The sequence below is a fragment of the Callorhinus ursinus genome, unplaced genomic scaffold, assembly GCF_003265705.2.
Source record: "Callorhinus ursinus isolate GAN/ISIS: 27379988/994484 unplaced genomic scaffold, GSC_fseal_2.0 scaffold6, whole genome shotgun sequence".
Taxonomy (NCBI): domain Eukaryota; kingdom Metazoa; phylum Chordata; class Mammalia; order Carnivora; family Otariidae; genus Callorhinus; species Callorhinus ursinus.
Window position 1 is genome coordinate 32691149 of NW_027397068.1, and position 20408 is coordinate 32711556.

Here is a 20408-nt window from a genome sequence, read left to right on the forward strand (position 1 = left end):
TACACACCCCAGTGTAGCTGTTTTTAAGAGATACACACAGTATGCAAATATATCTTAAAATTCTCAAGCCAACCTTAAATGTTATCATGCACATAACATGGGGAAGGATAACGTTCCCATTCACGCATTCCTTAGGTTTGCTAAGGTTATTTGTGCTAAGCAGACTGCCTTGGCAAAAACAAGGCAATTATCTGTATAGGTCAAGAAAAGGTTGACCCAAACTATCCTAATTCAGTAATTGCCTCTACTTTCCACTTTATTGCCATATATTCTTTTGAAATTCCTGGAACAGTCTATGCTGCTACTCCGACATCACACGCGCACGCACACACACGCACGCAGTGAAGCCAGATCTCCCTCTTCTCCTGAGCAAAGAAAAACAGAAGAAATGCTTGATTCTATGGTTAACCCATGAAGGGAGCATCTCCATTTCCATTGGGATCTTCTTGCTTGCTGTTTCCCAGAGTGCCTGGCTTCCGGTGTACCAGTCACTGACACAAGTCAAGTTGCCCCTCCCACTAAGATGAAAGTAAATCCAAAGCGGAGAGAGAACAAGAACGGGAGATGGAGAGGTAGAGGTATGATGCCGTGGAAGGTACTGTAATTAGTGCTGTGAGCCGAAACAGCTTCTTGTGTGTGATTATCAGCTCAATGTGGCTTGTTTTGAGAAGTAATTAAGATACTATTTACGTAGGCTCCTAAGTGAAGCTTGTGTGTCTCTCTTGGTCCTTTGAGTAAAAAGATGTCTCTGTGTTTTCTTCCAAATAAAGCTATATTGCAGCTAAACAATTTATCTTGTCTCCCAACAAAGCTTCTGAATCTAATTCCTGTTATATCTTCCTAAAATACGGTGAACTAACTACAAGGAAGGAAAAACTCAACTATCCCCACAGGCTTGAACTCAGTTTGAGCTGTTATATTACTGATTAATCTAACTTGAACACTAAGTAAGGGAATGGCATAACTCTTTGATATTTAAACTCTAAATTATTTCTGAGCTGATTTTTTCCAACTCAGCTGTATCTGTAGACATCACTGTGTTAACTTAGTGAAGTCATAAGTGCCTCTCTAGGAAAGTGATGCACTCTCCATTCCCTTCATGGGGAATGGGAAGTATCAGAATCTCCAATAGGGAATGTGTACTTATTATTAGCAGTCACCCTTGTCTTGAATATCTCCTCAGTGTAGATTAGCAGGGTAAATATGTAAGAACCCAAAGAAATATACAACTGTTTGTGTAGAAATACACAACCCAAAGAAATACACTATACAACGCGTCCTCTCCCTCAATTTAATTGGGAAAGCAAGGCATGTCCATAAAAAAAAAAAGAAGAAGAAGAACAGTAATAACACAATGCAAGGTAACAAACCTCAAAGAAAGTGCTACAGACCATAAAAGTTACAGGTGTTCACAAAGCAATAAATCAGAAGTTACCAAAGGCTGAAGCAAGGTGACTGGTTTTTGTTTTGTTTTGTTTTGTTTTTGTGGGGTTTTTTTGTCTTGATCAGGGAAGCCCCAAGCAAGGTTTCCCAAATTTCTTTTAAACATTTGTTCCAGCTTCCACAACATTCGATTCGCATCACTTGTCACTCAACTGATCAGGCCAGGTAGGGGTCCAGGAGTGAGAGCGCATTCCAAAGTAGCATAAAGGTAGAAAGAAATTACCATTGATTTCTAAATGTCATCTCAAACTTACATGATTATTTTTTTGCGTGTCATCCTTGACCAGGGGCCATGCTAATCTTCTCTGTTTCGTTCCCATTTTAGTATATGTGCTGCCCAAGCGAGCACTACATGATTATTTTTTAAAGGCTTTTTCTTCAGTCTACCTTGGGTAGGAAGGCAGCCACCTTGAGGTTCTTTTCCCCCACTGTAGCTTTCAGCAGATCCTATAGGGGGGGTCCTCTCTAGAAATGAGTAAAAGTCACATGAGCTGGTGAGTAAGGGACAGGCAAAGCTAGGTAGCGAAAGACAGGTAGGGGGCTAGGTGACTAGGCTACACAGGAGGCTGACTATGTAACCAGGGTCACGGAAATCTCAGATGTGAGGAAATGTTATAGATGAGATATTAACCAAAGAGAAGGGAACATAACAAATCCCCCCTTGTTTTTTCTAAATATAGATGTGATACTCACCTGATAGTTACAAATCTACCTTGTTAGCTCTAAATATAGATGGGATATTTACATGATATTTACAAATCTACCTTGTTTGTGGTAAATGTTATAGACAAGATATTTACCAAGTTCCCTGGTCAGTTTTCTATAAAAGACCAACCATAAAAGTTTTCTATGGTAACCCATTCTGGTTGCCTCTCACTTTAGAGTTTTTATTTCTTTTCTTTCTGTTCTCATCTTCAGTTAATAAACTTTCATTTTGCTTCACCTTTTTGTGTTGTGAGATTCATTCTTCAGTTCCATGAGACAAGAACCCTGCAACACTGGGACCTCACCAGGAGCTGGCTGATGAGTATCTGTTCTCCCAACAGATCTCCAAGCATAGCCAGATTTTGAAGAGTGAAAATTTTCTCAAGAAGAAGCGTGTGAAAACATCCAAAACCAACAGGCCCTTGATGTGGTCCTCAAACATTTCCCAAATGTTTCTCTTGCAAGTACTATCTACATGAAACCATTTGTTTACATGAAAACTTTTAAATATACATTTTAGTCATTTTGTGTTTATAGATTCTTGGGTGACTAAAGTTTTCAGTTTTCACCCAAATGTGAGGTTGGAGTTTAAATTCTCTACCCAACTAGTCAGTAAATTTGACACCTTTGAGGTATGTCTTCAATTTAATAGTAAAAACTATTCACTAGAAATAGTATCCAGGTGCCTCATAATCAGATTGAAGTTTAAAATACCATTTTTCAAAAAAAAATACATAATTTATACAGAACTATAGTAATGAGTTTGTATGATTAAGTGGAAAGACCCATTAGTTGAGATTAAGGAGTAAAATGGATTTTAAAAATACTCTGCCTTCTATCGGATTGTTAGGTAGATCAATTTAAACTATTTGTTTCAGGGACACCTGGGTGGCTCAGTCAGTTGAACATCCAACTCTTGATTCTGGCTCAGGTCATGATTTCTGGGTCATGAGATCGAGCCCCAGATGGGGCTCTGCTCTGGGCATGGAGCCTGCTTGTGATTCTCTCTCTCTCTCGCTCTGCCTCTTCCTTCCCTCCCCAAGCATGCATGTGCTCTCCGTATCTCTCTCTTAAATAAATGAATAAAACCTTTAAACTATCTGTCTCAAACTAGAAACATCTAAACAAATTTAAATTCTGAAAGTAAGGATTATTGAACACCAACCTCAGCCCCCACTAGCTGAGTCCTTCAAACTTTTCTCCTGTTTCTTATTTGAAGAATGTAAAAAATGGCTCCACACTTGTTCTGATCACCTTACAATGTCATCCTGAGGATCAAATTATTAAAAGAATGTAAAAGTGCTTCAAAAAAATTTTAAAGCATTTGGCAAGTGCTAGAGTTCAGATAAAATATAAGGTAATTAGCCGTCTAGCTTTAAAATTAAAAAAAAAAGTGTAGTATCAGTGAAAAAATGTAGCTTAATTATAACAATATCTTTCTCTACCCCAAAGAATTAAAGAGTAAGGATATTGAGTTCTCCACTTAGTACTCATAAAATCTTCATCTACTCGGAGAAGTTAAAAAGGTAAATGCATTCCCATATTCATGATTACTACTTGCTTTATAATACAGTCACACTCATGCTATTTCTTTTTTAATTTCCACGTTTCCTTAGGGTCTTGAAAATAAAATGACTTTGGTGTATGAAACTATCTTTTAAGAAAGGAAAACTACAGTAGGCATTTCCTTTAAGGTGCCAGTCAAAATCATGAGTGAATTCCACGTATGACATTAGTCATCTCAGGTTTACCTCCTAATAGAGTATATGTACCTATTTTTTCTTCTCTGTTCTTAAAATTGCTTTTTCATGTTTGTTCAGTTATTCTTGAAATGCCAATAAAATGATAAAGGATACCACTAACAGTTCTTGAGTGTTTATCATGTGCCAAGCACTGGGCTGAGCCCTCTTATCATTTCATTTTACAGTAACCTCATGTATGTATCCTTACTCTACAGTGAGAAAAATGAGGCCAGAAAGGTTAAGCAACTAGACCAGTGTCACAAAGCCAGAACCAGAATGGTGCGAATTCCAAGTGTACAGTGAACCCATGGCATAATGCAGCTCCTCAGTCTCTTTCTCACTCTTTTCATCTCATGGCAGGTTAAGTTTTCTTTATTCATCAGTCTTGATTACAAGTGGTTGTACTTCTTCCTTCAACAGCTTGGGTGAGTGGGTCACAGAGTAGTCTAGCACTTCTCAAATAGACCCAAAAGTCACTTTTACCATCACAGCTATTCTGTCCCTGTCCATCCGTGGGTCTAGCACCAGAAGTGAGAGTCTACTAACGTGTGCCCCATGCTTCTACTTCTCTTTCTACTGAGACCCTTGCTCTGGAGCCTAAGAGTACTCCGCAGCCATAGCAGTGTCAAGGTTCTACGGTAGAATCTCAAAAGGCTTTTGAGATGTTTGACATGGTACCATAACTAATACAGGCAACATTATCTCAGCAGGTAGATGCTCTTCCTTTTTCATATATCCTGTTTGCAAATCCAAACACCAGTCCTATATTAAATTTGAAGGATCACTGTACCAAGTGTCAGTTTGTAGAAATCTAATAATAGAAAGGACTTATCTGAAGTCCACCTGCCCCCATCCAGTGCCCTCCCACCCCCACCCCATCACTCAAAAGATACAGGCAGTATCCAGTTCTTGGGTTTCTGCTGCTACAGCTTCTCTGTGCTGATGAAAACCCGTTTCATGTCCCAAATCTAATTGCGGTACCAGTTAAACCGAAGCTTGATATCTAAAGATGGTAACAAAGCAAAACAGAAGTTCAAGATGCCCAGTACTCCCCATAGTGAATACTGATATAGAGATACTTTCATAGGCTTTCCCCTTGACAGTTTCTCTTTTTAAGAAACTTTGAGAGCAGAGGACAAATAAATATGTTACCTCTTAGTAAATCTTTGTCCAGCTTTTAAGCTGAAAAGTTAACAAAATGAAATCCTGCAAATCCTACCAAGATTAAAAACTGAATCTGTATACTCTCGGTTAAATGGTTTTATACCTGTTTTATTTCCCCCTGTAAAGGCCAAGTCTTCATGGGTAACATGTTAAATTAGTTCAGAATGAAAACGCAGAAGTTGATGAACGGATGGAAATTATTTTACCAGGAGTGAAGGTAAAGAATATGCACTTAGGGAGACCCCAGCAAAAATGAACAGAAGTCTCCTGAGACCAGAGGGGCTAATTATGAAGAACAAGTCAGAAAAGACAAAAGTCGAATCTCCATGGTGAAATGAACATCAGCTGTGGAGCACAGCTCTCCATTCTGTTCTGCTACAGACAGCTCCTATTTACCTTGGTCATAGCTTGCCTCAAGCTTGTCAGATCTGTACACCTTGGTGTTACTCGGGTATTAATAGGCTGCATTTCACCAGCAGCATGAAAGTGTAGCTCTTCCACCCTTCAATCCACTTGGGACTAATTTGAGCAATGCAAGGCATAGTGGCAAGAAGCATGTAAAAATTCCATCCCAGATCTCTGACAGCTTCAGAAACTGGTGTGTTTGCTTTCGGATGTCCAAAACAATTCTGGAACTTCATAATTGAAGAAGCTAACTACAAGACTTTGACATATTTTGAAAAGTGAAAAAGTCAAACTTTTCCTCTTGCCTGCTTCTTCCAGATCAGGGAAGAAAATCTTTCTATCAAACTATCAAATTTTGCCTTTGCAGGATTTATGCAGGCAGTGTGAGACCCACATATTCCCAAAGCTAAGAGCTTCTGACAATAGGCGTGCAGGCCTGTAGCCTTCACATCTGTGGGCCTCAGCCCTTCCTGGCCATCAAGTAAACATGCAGAGGGTAGAGTTGCAAAGTCCCAGGAGGCAAGGCCACTAGTTAGAGTTTCCAGAGACAGCCAGCAGACCTCTGCCACTTCTCTGCGCTGCCATCCTCAGCCCCAGGGGAAAACATAAAGGGTTCTGCTTACCAGTCAAACCACACAGACAAATACCAACTGCTCACAGGGCAGTCCAGCCCCAACTGCACAGAGAACAGCTGGTCCCTGAAAGACCAAAACACCAAGAAATTCTCATAATACAGACAGGCCTCAGCTACCAAAATGTTCTGTTATAGAAATTTCTTTGAATTTCCACATGGGGAAGGGACCCTGTCTGTGTCCTATTGCTGTGAAATACAGAAATCTTCTGCTTTTCAAAAGCTTGTGCTAGGCCACTTTGCTTTTACGAAAACACTACACGTGTACTAGTTTTCGCTAACCAAAAGAAGTCCACAGAGGACTTTCTCTTTTAAGAAAAAAGATGAAAAGCAAAAACGGCATGTACTTTTTTTTTTGCAGCAGGCTGTTATAGAGGTTGTGCGCCTGGAGCAGTGAGCCTGGCCCCACCAAGCTCCTTCCCTAGAAACCACCCTCCACATCTCTGCATCGGCGACGAGAGCTTCCAGCTGTGTCTGTGAGCATCTGGGCTTTATGTCCATTAATTTTGTGCGTCTCTTAGCAAGATGTGTCCTAAGGTATCAGAAAAGCCTAGGAGAAGATATTTTTGGAGTCTGGGAACACTCAACATTTTTTCATAAAAATTCATAGTAATTGTTTCTTTGCTTTACAACATTTCAGCTTATGGAAGATTTCTTAGGAGCACTCTACTTTCAGATAGTGGGAGAAACCAGTGATACTACTAAGAATGGCTAGCTAATATTTCTTAAGCACTTTCTGTGAGTCAGGCACTCTTCAAAGCACTTTCACAAATTATAATTCATTTAATCTCCATAACAAACCTATGAGGTTAAGAATTGTTCTGGTTTGTTTTAAGTAGGCTCTACACCCGGCTTGGAGCCCAACACAAGGCTGAACCTCAGAATCCTGAGATCAAGATCCTGAAATCAAGACCTGAGCTGAGATCAAGAGTCCAACACTTACCCCACTGAGTCACTCAGGTGCCGGCAAGAATTGTTTTTATCTCCATTTAACTCAAGAGGAAACTGAGACCCAGCCTGTCCAGCAGGTGCTTGGTACGTGATCGTCGTGGAGATAAATATTTGCTAATTGCATCTAAAGATGTAAGAAAGCACCCCTCTGTATAAATAATATAATAAATAGGAGGATGATCTCCAAGATCAGCCCATAAAATCTATTTAACCCATTTGAATCTTTTTATTATTAATTTAACACTATTTCCTTTAAACCTAGTAAACATTATAACATTGTTTTTATAGGGAGGTATGTTCCAAATTCCAGCTTGTGGTGCCATGCCAGCAGTGACTTTCTGAAACAGTATTAGTACTAAGGGAAGGTGCAAAGCTGAGTGAGGCACATCCTCATCATTTAGGAACTTCTATCCTTACCCCCCCCGCCCCCTCCCAAGGAGCTGCAGGGTACTTTCTGGAGGGACTTCCTGGCTGGGACTGGAATAACAATATATCCTTGTGGACATAAGTCCCACTCCTTCTCTACCTCAGATGCTCCTACATCCTTTCAACAGAACCCTGGGGCTCTCTGAGCTGCTCCAGAAAAGGAGAGATCATCATTTCCCAAAGAGCAGTTTTAGGCTAAGCTCATGGAAAGAAGTTTCTCAGGTCTTCATTTTCCTTCAACTTGTGGCACCTGTTACTGCTTGTCTGGTGACAAGTGCTAGCAGATGACAAAATTAATTAACGAGTAATATATTAATATTAACAGAAAAATGGGGGAACGGTCCATCCTGCTTAGCTCAACAGCTTGGTGTTATTTTTGTGGGCTTGGGAGTTCACAGTTGTAATTTTACAGTTCATATATAGATTTAAGTAGTCATGCTTTTTACTTGTGAGGTCGATTCTAGTTTTGTGGTGAAATAAAATGGATCGGCATTCCTTAGTGTCCTCATTGGCATCCACATCCTCCACCACCTTAGCAGGTTAAAGATTCCAGACTATTCCTCTCTTGATTGGACCCACCCCCACCCAAATACAACAGCTTTTCCACCTGTGAGCTCTCTGAGGGCTGGGGGCCGTCTCTTGTTTATTGTTATATCTCCAGTGGCACCAAGAATTAGGGATTAATAATAACCCTAATAACTGTATAAACTTCGCTAGATTTAAATTAATCCTAGTGTAGGGGAATGAACGAGGCTCTAATTGTGGCTTTCCCTCCTGTCCCGTTTACCTAGAGAGGGCTGCCCCAAGTCCCTGGTTTGAAGAGGGCCTGTTTGTGAGCCATTTCTCATTTAATCTTAAAAACAACAACCAAACATTAAAACAAAGACCACTGGCTTAAACAATGATTTTCTTTCCAGTGAGAGTGTGATTCCTTGTCAAACCCAAAGATATTTCACCTCAGTTCATTTCCTAAGTATTAGTTTTTCCAAACATAGACACACTCTCATTAGGTATACCCGGTAGAGTTAAACTTCAACCATGACCCAACCAGCAAAAGTTTCTGAGTAAATCAACATTCTCTGCTGAACATTTAAGTAAAACACCAACTGAAAAGAAAGAAAGCTAGAAGTTTTATTCCAATATTAGATAAGTAATTTTCGGTGTTTCCTTTCATGCACAGCACAAAAGCAACTTCTATCAGTGTCCTGCTGATAGAAATGTGCTACAAAATCTTTAATCACCAAGAAAGTTTTCATTTATAACCACTGCCCACTGATTTTAAAAAGTCAATGTCAAGCATTTTAGAAAGATTTTCAACAAAAATTGGAAACAGGAGTTTTTCTTTTAATTAAGTCTCTGTCGATCAAAAAAAGAAAGAAAGAAAGAACTGATAACAAGAATCTTCCAATTCCCTGAAAATTCTGAGCTTTTATTGCAATATGGAAATTTTTTTTCTTAAGAAATAAATAATGAGATAATTATATTCTTGGCAAAAGATCTACCAGGAAATTCCTTTAAATGGCAATTTCTCTGCTAAATTTAAAATGCTATTTGGTTTACAAAACTATGATTTTTCAAACTTGGTCAAAATCTGTCTGTTGTGTGAAGTGCACCCAGCTGGTTTACTTCCTGTGTGGGGTAACTCTTTCAAAGGTACATTTGCGGCCAAAGAATAGCTTGGATCCTGGGAAAATCTCTCTCAGTAACCATTTTCTGGAGAAAAAAGATATTTTTTATCCCTGCCCTTGAATTTGGCTAATATCTCATTTTTAATAGCTTGTTCCCAAAGGAACTATGACACAGGAAGGGGAAAGGAGGAGTGTCTGCAGCAAACTGAAACAAGCAAGGTGCATGAGGTCTCCTGTGTGCCTCCCCTTTCAGGCAACACTCTTCATGGTTTCCTTAGCCGGGCAGAGCTGACCCGCTCCAGCTGACTGCTGGAAGCTTTGGGAGCCACAGATTGTGTTTGTTGATAAGTAAATGCATTATTGCTTATCAAATTTGCATCCTTTTTCAATGTGCAGAATATTCCCGTATGGCTCGCAAAGTTCTGTGTTGGAAATATCCCCAAACAGCTTTGAGCAGGAATTCCCGGGGAACTGATTCCCTCATTATTGTATCCAATTATCCATTCAGAGTCTCTCTTTGACATTACAATTAACTCCTTGATGACGATTGTATTGTTCTATTTCTTGCCAAAACAAATTCAGAGATCCATTGATCTGTTTTAAGGCTAAATCCCTGGGTTAAAAAATTAAACTCAGAATGAGGTTTTCCTTCTAACCCACTGATTCACAAACTTTAGCATGCATTAAATTCACCAAGAAGGCTTGCTAAAACATAAATTGCTGGGTTGCACCCCCAGAGTTTCTGATACAGTTGGTCAGGGTTAGAGTCCAGGAATCTGCATTTCTAACAAGTTCCCAAGTGATGCTGATGATGCTGATCTGGAGACAATGTTTGGCTGTTCTGCTGAGAATATAAACTCACCTAGTGTACGCAGATAAAGCTGGCTTTCCTCCATCAGTCCAACCATCCTTAGACTCAGAGGAGGAGAAAGAGGACAGATGGACTATTCCCTTTCTGGGAGAGAGTAGAGAATGACACCTCCAACCAGTCCAAGTGAGATGGAGGAATTGGGTTGGCCTGAGCAATTCTGCTCTAGAGTGATATATACCACACAGGCTGGAGTATATGTCTAGTTACTTACTCCCAGCCATCTGGAAAAGAGAGCCCTAGAAAACTCCTTTTAATGGCCTTAAAGTAAGGGGCTGGTTTCCCAAACACAAGTAATAGGACAAATTTTCTAAATTATATTACTGTAAGTCAATCATAATCTTGTATTTTAAACATTTGCGTGTAAATTCAAATTTCTGAATTATAGCATCCTGCTTATATCCTAAAGCCTATGAGTTCTGGGGCACCTGGGTGGCTCTGTCGTTAAGCGTCTGCCTTCAGCTTAGGTCACGGTCCCAGGGTCCTGGGATCAAGCCCTGCATCGGGCTCCCTGCTGTGCGGGAAGCTTGCTTCTCCCTCTCCCACTCCCCCTGCTGTGTTCCATCTCTTGCTGTGTCTCTCTGTCAAATAAATGGATGAAATCTTTAAAAAATAAATAAATAGGGCGCCTGGGTGGCTCAGTTGGTTAAGCGACTGCCTTCGGCTCAGGTCATGATCCTGGAGTCCCGGGATCGAGTCCCACATCCGCCTCCCTGCTCAGCAGGGAGTCTGCTTCTCCCTCTGACCCTCCCCTCTCTCATGCTCTCTCTCTCTCTCATTCTCTCTCTCAAATAAATAAATAAAATCTTAAAAATAAATAAATAAATAAATAAGTAATAAAAAATAAATAAATAAAAATAAAGCCTATGAGTTCTAACTAATTTAAGAGATAGTCTGCCAATCAAAGAGACAAAGTCTAGCTATCAAATGGCATTTGCATAATAGATCTAAACCCCAGAAGAGGACTATCCAAGGGAACTTTTCCAATACGAGAAGAAAAGAACATCAGTCCCCAAACACTATAATGCATATAGTTCATGTATATATGTGTGCCTTGTTATTCATATGCAATCTGGTCTGATACCAGATACTCAACTACTTTCCAGGTCTGAAGACATATTCATTTGTCACCATCCAGAGCCATCGAATCATTTGTTAAGCCAATCGTGAGCTAAGTAACATGAATAGAGCCCTGGCAGCCATTCTAATCCAGGCCCTCATCATTTCATTATGCCTGGATTCATGCAAAATTCCCTTCATTGATCTTAATTGGTCAAGATTGCTCCTATTTTAAAATCTTTCCATTACTCCTTTACTTCATAATATGGCCTCCCCGTATATTTCCATCATCATCTCTCACTACCCACCCACCCACTGCCCAAGAATGCTTATCCAACAACACAGCAACTCTTCCCTTCCATTGCCCCAGATTAATATTCCTAAAGCAACACTTTTTTTTTTTGTCATGTCAGTAATGACTTTACTGAAAAATCTACAGTGACCCCTCATTGCCTCATAGGCTAAGCTCAAATTCCTCTTTCTAATGAAGAGAAAGCTTGCTGTTTGACCTGATTCACCTTATCTCCTACCACCCTCCTCCTACCACCCCACCCCACCCACACACGCACAGATGCAGGTATGCTCTTCCTAGACTGAACCTGACAGGGTACTCTCGTAGGAGCGCCTGACCTGCAGGGCATAGCTCAATCTGAGCTTCTCTGGCCAAACAACACATGGGGATTTTCCTGCCTATCCGACCTCCTGGAGCAGTTCCACTTAGAGAGTGGTCTGCAGAAGAGTAGCATGTCATAACATCTAACTGGTCTGCAATGAGGTAAGTACAGAAATTAAGAGGAAATCTTTAGAAACTTTTATCATAATGTGACCAAGAAAGTCATGCCTTTGAATCTAATAATAAAAAAAAATGGGGACTTGAATTTTATATGCCTGTATGAGTCAGGGCTCTCCAGAGAAACAGAGCCAAAAGGACATGTACACACATATAGAAAGAAATTTATTATAAGGAACGGGCTCAGGCGATTATGGAGTTTGTCAAGTTTAAACCTGTAGTGTAGACTGGAAGGCTCCAGACCCAGGAGAGCTAATGGTGCAGTTCTAGTTCATAGTCGTCTGCTGGAGAATTCCCTCTTGTTCGGAGAGGCCAATTTTTATTCCTGCCAGGCCTTCAACTGATTGCATGAGGCCCACCCACATTATGGAGAGCAATCTGCTTTACTGAAAGTTCACCAAATTGAATGTTAATATCATACAAAAACACCCTCTAACTATGTTAAATTAAGCCTCACAATGCCTTTGGGGTTTTTTTTCCTAGTAATTAATTTTTATTGGTTTCTATAAAAATGCCTGTTGGAGATGGATTGGGAGGTAAACACCATTCACAAATGGTTAAAGAAGAGGTATAGAGCCGTGTTGGCACCCTACAGTCTAGAAGCCAAAGCTGGGCTGGGCCCTGCGTTTGTTTGACCAGCAAGCTAAGAATGCTTTTTACATTTTTAAAAGGTTATACAAAAAGAAGTAGAAGAGAAAGAAGAAGAAAGAGGAGGGGAAGTAGGAGGAGGAAGAGGAGAAGGAGAAGCAGAGACCATATGGGACCCACAAGCCTAAAGTAAATCCTATGTTGCTTTTACTTTTACAGAAAGTTTGCTGACCCTCTTCCCACATGGTCTCTCTATACCAACTTAAGTGCTTCGTGTTAATGTGAACTCTTATGCTATTATTCCATTTTCTGTCTGTCTTACCTTCCTAAATAGACAATGCCCTTTTTGTGTGGGTGGAGACCAGAAGACGATTTCACACAGAGCAGAGCCTGTCCTACACATAGGTCTTGGTAAATGCTGATTTAATGGAACTGGCTCAGTTGTCTTTGGTGTTCTCAGAAGCAAATTTCTCAGAAATTGGTCTTCTCAAATGTACCTCCCATTGTTTACTTTTTTCTGCCTAGGAAAAGACAAATTACTTCTGCTTTAGAACTGACCAACAGCATTCTTTTGATCTCACCAACTAGTTAATTGAGGGAACCTAAATGTCTATTTGTATTTAGTGATCAAGAATACTCACAGACAGGAAGGTTTCTGTGTTGGGCTGGTGGTAGGTAGTCTCTAAGACAGTCACCAATGATCCCTCCTATAGTCAACCCTTGTGTAATTCCTCTCCTTGAATGTAGACTGAAACTAGTAACACCCTTCTTTTTTTTTTTTAATTCCAGTGGAGTTAATATACAGTGTTATATTAGTTTCAGGTGTACAATATAGTGAATCAACACCTCCATACATTGTCCAATGTTCATCACAAGTGCACTCCTTAATCCCTATCACCTATTTAATCCATCCCCTCACCCACCTCCCATCTGGTAATGTTCTCTATAGTTAAGAATCTGTTTCTTGGTTTGTCTCTCTCTCTCTCTTTTTCCTTTGATCATTTGTTTTGCTTCATGAATGAAATCATATGGTATTTGTCTTTCTCTGACTGACTTATTTCACTTAGCATAATATTCTCTAGCTCCATCTGTGTTGTTGCAAATGGCAAGATTTCATTCTTTTTTATGGCTGAATAATATTCATATATATATATATATACACATATATACACACACACCACATCTTCTTTATCCATTCATCAATCAATGGACACTTGGGCTGCTTCAATAATTTGGCTATTGTAAATAATGCTACAAAAAATAGGGGTGCATGGGTCCCTTTGAATTAGTGTTTCTGTCATTTTGGGGTAAATACCCAGTAGTGAGATTGCTGGATGGTGGGGTAGTTCTCTTTTTAACTTTTTGAGGAAGCTCTGAACTCTTTTCCACACTGGCGGCACCAGTTAGCATTCCCACCAACAGTGCACGATGGTTCCTATTTCTCCACATCCTTGCCAACACTTGTTGTTTCTTGTGTCGTTGATTTTAGCCATTTTAACGGGACCTAGTAACACACTTCTCATGAACAGAATATAGCAGAAGGCATGGGTGTCATTCCTGAGATCAGGTTATAAAGTGTTTGCCCTCTGTGTTGGAGGCTTTCCTTTCTGTCTTGGATCGCTTGCTCAGGGAAGCCAGCTGCCTTTGTAAGGCCACCCTGTGGAGAGGCCCACGCTAAGTGAGCTGGGAAGTGGGTCTTCTCAGGCCTCTCAGTAGTCACAGAAGTAAGCTTGGTTGGAGATCCTCCCCAAGCTGAGCCTTGGGAGGACTGAAGCCCCGGCCAAACTTTTAACCATAGCCTTTCAGAGCTGCTGAGCCAGGATCCCCAGCTAAGCCACTTCTGGACAGAAATTTTGAGATAATATATGTTTACTATTTTGAGCCTCTTAAGTTTTTGAGAGTAATGAGTTATATAGTACTAGATAATTAACACGGGGCTATAATTTGCGCTGTAGAGTAAAGATTGTATATTGCCTACTGGAACACATTAAAGCCTAATTTTTGCAGGAACCCATTTAAAATAAGAGTGGTGGGCACTAGACTCCTTTTTGATAGACTGAATAGTTAAATGAGGTCACATTTAGTCTCATATCTGAATGTAATAACCACAAAAGAGGGTTGGGATTTTTAAGGATGGCCTAGATATGCCTGGAATTTTCTCTTGGTAACTCTAAAATAATTGTGGAAGAAGAACTTTTCTAAGGCTAACCTGGGGTCAGGAGAAAGGACAACTGTTTAAATAAAGGTTGTCCGGCTCCTCACACTACCGTCTAAAAGATAGCTTAGCAACAGAGCCCTCAACTCTGAGGGGGGAAATGTAATACACCCTGGGGAATGATTTTTCTAAAACTCTACACTGGTGACACACACACACACACACACACACACACACACACACACACCCATTCTGTCTCACATAATCTCAGGCCCAAACAAATACACTCACACCCACCATCAAACCAGGAATCCACAAACAAAATAGCTATGCTCTCGGCTTCTATGGACTGGGCCTGTCCAGGAAGCCACGAACCATGGGAGTCCTCATCTATTCACCATCAGTCTTCCTGGTTAGAAGCTACTCTCCCTGGCAGAAGACTAAATTCTTGGTTATAATCACTGAGAAATGACTGACTGGGGCTCACCACAACTTCACAACCAGAAATGTCACTACCAAATAATACTAACGTTTCAAAAGCAAATATTCTTGTTTATTGATGCTCTTCCCAGGGAGGGCCAGTTCTTCCGCACCACTGTCTAGATGCCATCCCTCTGAATCTTCACATCCTCACTTTGGGGCCTGCGAGGTTGGTCCACCCCAGAAATGAATCCAGACAAAACCATGCCAGGGCTGGAGGTGAGCTGCAAGAACACGAGCTCTGGATCCACCCAGAGCTGCGGCGAGAATTAAATGATATAAAGTATTAAGTGCCAACCACCAAGGACCAAACACCAGAAACGTGCTAAGCCGACGTTGGTGATGTCACCGTTCCCTTCAGAGAGGTGGCCTCCCTCCTCCTCTTCTCCCATCTCTTTCTTTTTCCCTCATCTCCTTCCTTTCCTCCTCCCCCTCCTCCTTCTCTTCTTCCTCTGCTCGCTGCCACCTGAGTTCTAGCTTCTTGCTCCAGAAAAATGTGTTCTCACATCCTTTGGCCAAACTCAAGTGATTGAAAGACGATGTTAAGTACATTTTCCCCAAAGACATTGACGCAGTAACGGGTATTAATGGGATAGTCTCTTCCAGACATCAGGTGCCATGTTTGTGTCCTGGTGTTATCTGCAGCCTCGGGAGTCAGACTGCCTCCACTCGAATTCCACCTCTTCCACTTAATACTCTTGAGACCTGAGGCAAAGGAATTAGCACCTCTACCTTTATACCCTCCTCATCTATAAAATAAAACCATCCTCTCAGCACTGTGATAAAAATAAGAGAAAATCTGGGTGAGTTCCTTTGAAAAGCTCTGGACACTCGAATGGAAGCTTCGTGAAGGCAGAGAATGTCTGCTGGGGTCACGGCTGCACCTATGACCTAGTACAAAGCCCAATATAAAGTAGAGCCTCCAACACTTGTTGAATGAATGAATGGGCATAGGGCTAGGCCTGTAGAGACTACGACATTTATTAGGCTTTTTAATACAAAGAAATACAAATAAGAAAACAGATTATCTACTCCTTTTAAAAAATAAAAACACTTCATGCATAAAGTTAGAAAGTTCAACCTATTATGCTTCAATTTTAAGTTTATTTTTGAAAGTCCAACCTGCAGAACTGACAAAATAAAAAATAAGAGCCAACCATTCATTCCATTTTTTCCAGACCTTTGTCCCAAAGGATACTATGATATGAGTTTCTTGTAAATGCTTTATGCATATATTATAAACAGCCACTGAGATGTAAAGACAAAGATTGAAGCTCTGATGGAAAATTTCAGGAGTCAGAGAGCACAGAGTAGAATTTGGGAGAGGAGGATTTGAGAATTTGGGAGAAGAATACTATAGGGTCTTCCATGGCCCCTGAGATCAGACAGTGTTGATTACTCGGTGCAAGCAAGTGACAAGTTGATCCCCTAGGCATACTTCCTTTTTTTTTCTTTCCTGACTGAAAAGGTACTAGAACCAGGATAGGTTCATTTAAATACCACCCCACCTTCTTGGAGAGCACGATGTGGCCCCTTGCAACACTCAGAGCATACCATATCGATTGATTAGTAATGTCTGTTGTGGGCACAAGAAAAATGATATTGCAGATACCTCTCCAGAGTCTATTTTCTGAAATGAATAATGAAGTCATTTGATTCACTCTAGGATCCTGGGGATACAATTAGACACCTCTGTGATTTATTATCCTTCTCTTCATCAAATAAGACTTGACTCCGTTGCAAGTGAGAGAAATGCCCTGCAAAGAGACATAAGAGAAAAAACACAATTTTGGTTCCAATATCTGAGAAGTCCAGGGCAGAGTCATGGCTGGATCTCCATTCTCAGACAGTTTCATTAGGAGTATGTCTCCATCCTCAGTTTTGATTAACTCAGGACTTTATTTCACAGTGAGTTCATCCCTGGGGTGGTAAGATTGTCCTCAACAGTTTTAGGCTTATGTCCTACTAACTTAATAACCAGAAGAAAGGATATCTCTTCCCCAGTTATGCCAGTAAATGATTTAGAGCAGACATATTGGGTATCTTAGATCACATACCCATCTCTCGAGCATCCCTAGTGCCAGACAGATGAACCACACAGGATGACCAGCTGTGAGACGTAGGCCCAGCCCTGACGAGGAAGTGAGATTGGCATTTTCTGAACAACATGGTCTAGGACAAGGGTGACTCCCCAAAGAATAATCTGGATGTGGCTAACAGAAGAAAGAAGAGTGGATATTGGGCAGCAAAACAATAGATACACACCGCTGGATCCTTGTGACTAAACAAGTATAAAGGGAACAGGGCACGTGGATCAGCCCCAGTTTGCATAGATGCTTCTTCATTGGATAGGCTGACCCAACCTAGGAAGCAAAAAGTCAGTGCAATGTGAGGTCAGTAGCACTGGCATGATGGGGTATTTGGAAAGAAGTCAACTTCTTTGTTTTAAAAGAGGAAGTTGCTGCCATTCAAATGCCCAGAAATAGAACACATCTATCTCTGGGTATACACTGCACTGTATTTATTAAAGCTTATTATAGATTGAAAGAGAAAAGCAAAGACACACAATGTCAATCTTATGTAGAAAAAAGGATATGTTGAAACTGATTTTTAAATAAATAAATGTTGCCAAGTTAAAATGCATAAGGGCAATAAGTTTTTATTCAAGGTAAATAAATTTATTCAGATCTATCTGGTAAAGAAGACTTTGGACAAGACCACATATTTACTTCTATGCTGCTTTATTTTCTCTTTACTCCAGCTGTAAAATGTCAAATTCCAAACGGCCCAAGACTTCCCATCTTAAAGAGCCCTTGGCGCAGTCTCAGATAGAAACTTCTACCACAGAGTTTACAGAGGTTGTCAAAACCAAGAGAAGACTGTAACCTCCATTCTCACTTGGAACACCATGTAGGACACCATAGCAAATGTCTTAGGTGGAATCACCTTTCATGCATCAGTACTGTAAATTAGAAAAGTGAGCAGCTAGCAACAGAGGGCCTGGATGATAGGCCTTATATAATGAATATTGGGACTAGAAATTTTTTTAAATAAGATAGTTCACTTTTTCTAATGTTTTCCTATTTTTTAGCTTTATGTTGATAGGAGGATGCTTTTGTACCTGAAGGAAACCACCTTGGTTTTCATGGTCAGGGCCGAGGAAGATGGCAGTACCCACGAAAATTGATCATGGAATAATTCCACAGAAATTGAATCTTGAGGAGTCAATACCTGGAGGAAACCACCTTGGTTTTCATGGTCAGAGCCGAGGAAGATGGCAGTACCCACCAAAAGTGATCATGGAATAATTCCACAGATATTGAGTCTTGAGGAGTCAATAGGCCACTCCTCCAAATTTAGAATCAGCCTTCATTTAAGAATCACAGATAGACAGAGAACAGATACTGTTTTTAAAGTACTCTTGGGGTGCCTGGGTAGCTCAGTCGGTTGAGTGTCTGACTCTTGATCTCAGCTCAGGTCATGACCTCAGGGTCATGAGTTTGAGCCCCGTGCTGGGCGTAGAGCTTACTAAAAAAAAAAAAAAAAAAAATACTCTTAAATGAAGAGGTAATTCCTGATTACCTTTAGTGTTCTGTTGATGTTTACAAATTTATTAATCCTTTACTTATTCAGACTTCAGACATAATGTTCAGGAATTCCCACTGTGGAAAAGAAGAGACTTTATTACATAAATAATTGTGCAAAACAAGAAGTTTGCAGTGATTTCAACTCTCTAACTACTTTCTCCATTCTACTCCTGCCGCTCTGTAATCTGCTCTCTGTCCTGAATGTTCCCTTGCAGCAAGGCAGTCGCTCACGTGTGGAAGCAGCTGAAATGCTGTCAGCTACCATTCGCCTCTTTAGAAGGTAACTCCAGTGTCATGGTAATGAAAGTACAGGGAGTTCTTGGAATCCTTTCTAAAGTGTCCTTTGTTTAGTCACTATTTACAAATCACCTTTGTTTTTCCCGCGTAAATAGAACAATAGAGAGACAGTGAAATAATGAGAGTAGTGAACTGGGTGTGTGGGTCGGGGATTTAGCAACGGCCCTTGTCACACAAACTAGGTACTAACTTGTCATTTAACCTCCAGTGCCTTCTGGAATGCCAGGTACCTTTTCTTGTAACAATGTTGAACGGAAGGCCTTTTTTATTGTTAACAAATACCACATGACAGCTAGAGGTTCTACTTACGTTTTTTTTTCAATTTTCATCTCTTGCTTTCCGAACTCATTGTTGATGGAGTACTATAGCAGAGTCACGTCAGTTATGTGTATTTTTCTACTATCATTCATAAACTGGGTTCTATCAAGAAGCGTACACTGTGCTAGATATTTAAGTCCAAAGATGAATTAACAGCCCAGAGGCTGGAAAGGAAAATAAAGGAAGAAAATGTACTTAGCTCCATGTGCTGAGAGACATACAGTTCTCTCTTCTGGCTACTAAGAAAGCAGCATGGCATGGAAGAAGGCAAGGTAGGTAGATTGATCAGCAATGACATCTTGGCTCCAACTTTTAAAAAGTTGTGTGACCATAAACAAGTCACTTAACTTCTCTGTACAAGTTTTCCACTGCTGCAGGAACAAGTTACCATAAATTTTGTAACTTAAACAATACAAATCTATTATCTCACAGCTCAGGTCTCTGGTGAGACTCAGGTTAAAATTAAATTGTTGACAGGGCTGTGTTCCTTCTGGAAGCTCTAGAGAAGAATCTGTTTCCTTCTCTTTTCCAGCTTCTAGGATTGCCTGCGTTTTTTTTTTCTTTGTAGTCTCTTCCTTGATTCCAAAGCCAGCAACTTTCCTCTTCATCACATTTCTCTCTAACCCAGCCAGGAATGGTTTTCTGTATCTAAGGATTCCTGTGATTAGATTGGACCCACCCAGATAACCCCCCCAAAATCTCCCCCTCTCAAGGTCCAAACCTTAATTACAGACACAAAGTGCCTTTTGCCATATAAGGTAAAACATGTTCCGTGTTCTGGAGATGAGTGTGGATGTCTGTGGGGCTGTGATTTGGCCTACCACTCTATCGTAGCTTTAGTTTCCTATCTGTAAAACTTGTAGGTTGTTGTAAATCTAGTACAAGCCATATAGATAGGGCCTAAAACCCTGTCCAGAAGGAGGTCTTGATAAGAAGTGGTTAAGATAACAGGGAGGAGGAGATAAGAAAACAAGGATAGACTATTGTCAAATGGGCAAGAAAAACCGAAAATCATTGACACAGGAGTGAAAATGTATAGAAAGAGGAGCAATCCACAGGCCACTCAGAAAACAGGAAATGTACTGTGAAAACTGAAATTAGAATTTAAGATGCTTTCACTTGATAAGAGACAATAAGAGATGTTAGTTCCCTTTAATTTTTTTTTCTCTGA

General features: G+C 40.4%; 1 long non-coding RNA gene and 1 other non-coding gene across 2 annotated transcripts; both read right to left on the bottom strand.

Annotated features, from left to right (window-relative positions):
* Window positions 1–1689: 1689 nt before the first annotated feature.
* LOC112819447 (U6 spliceosomal RNA) lies at window positions 1690–1792 on the bottom strand. The gene has a single exon (XR_003206845.1). It is a non-coding gene; the product is annotated as a U6 spliceosomal RNA (small nuclear RNA).
* A 13378-nt stretch (window positions 1793–15170) lies between these two features.
* LOC141372902 (uncharacterized) lies at window positions 15171–18688 on the bottom strand. Its single transcript, XR_012378421.1, has 3 exons — window positions 18618–18688; window positions 16648–16792; window positions 15171–15292 (listed from the first exon to the last, which is right to left on the bottom strand). It is a non-coding gene; the product is annotated as an uncharacterized lncRNA (long non-coding RNA).
* Window positions 18689–20408: the final 1720 nt, after the last annotated feature.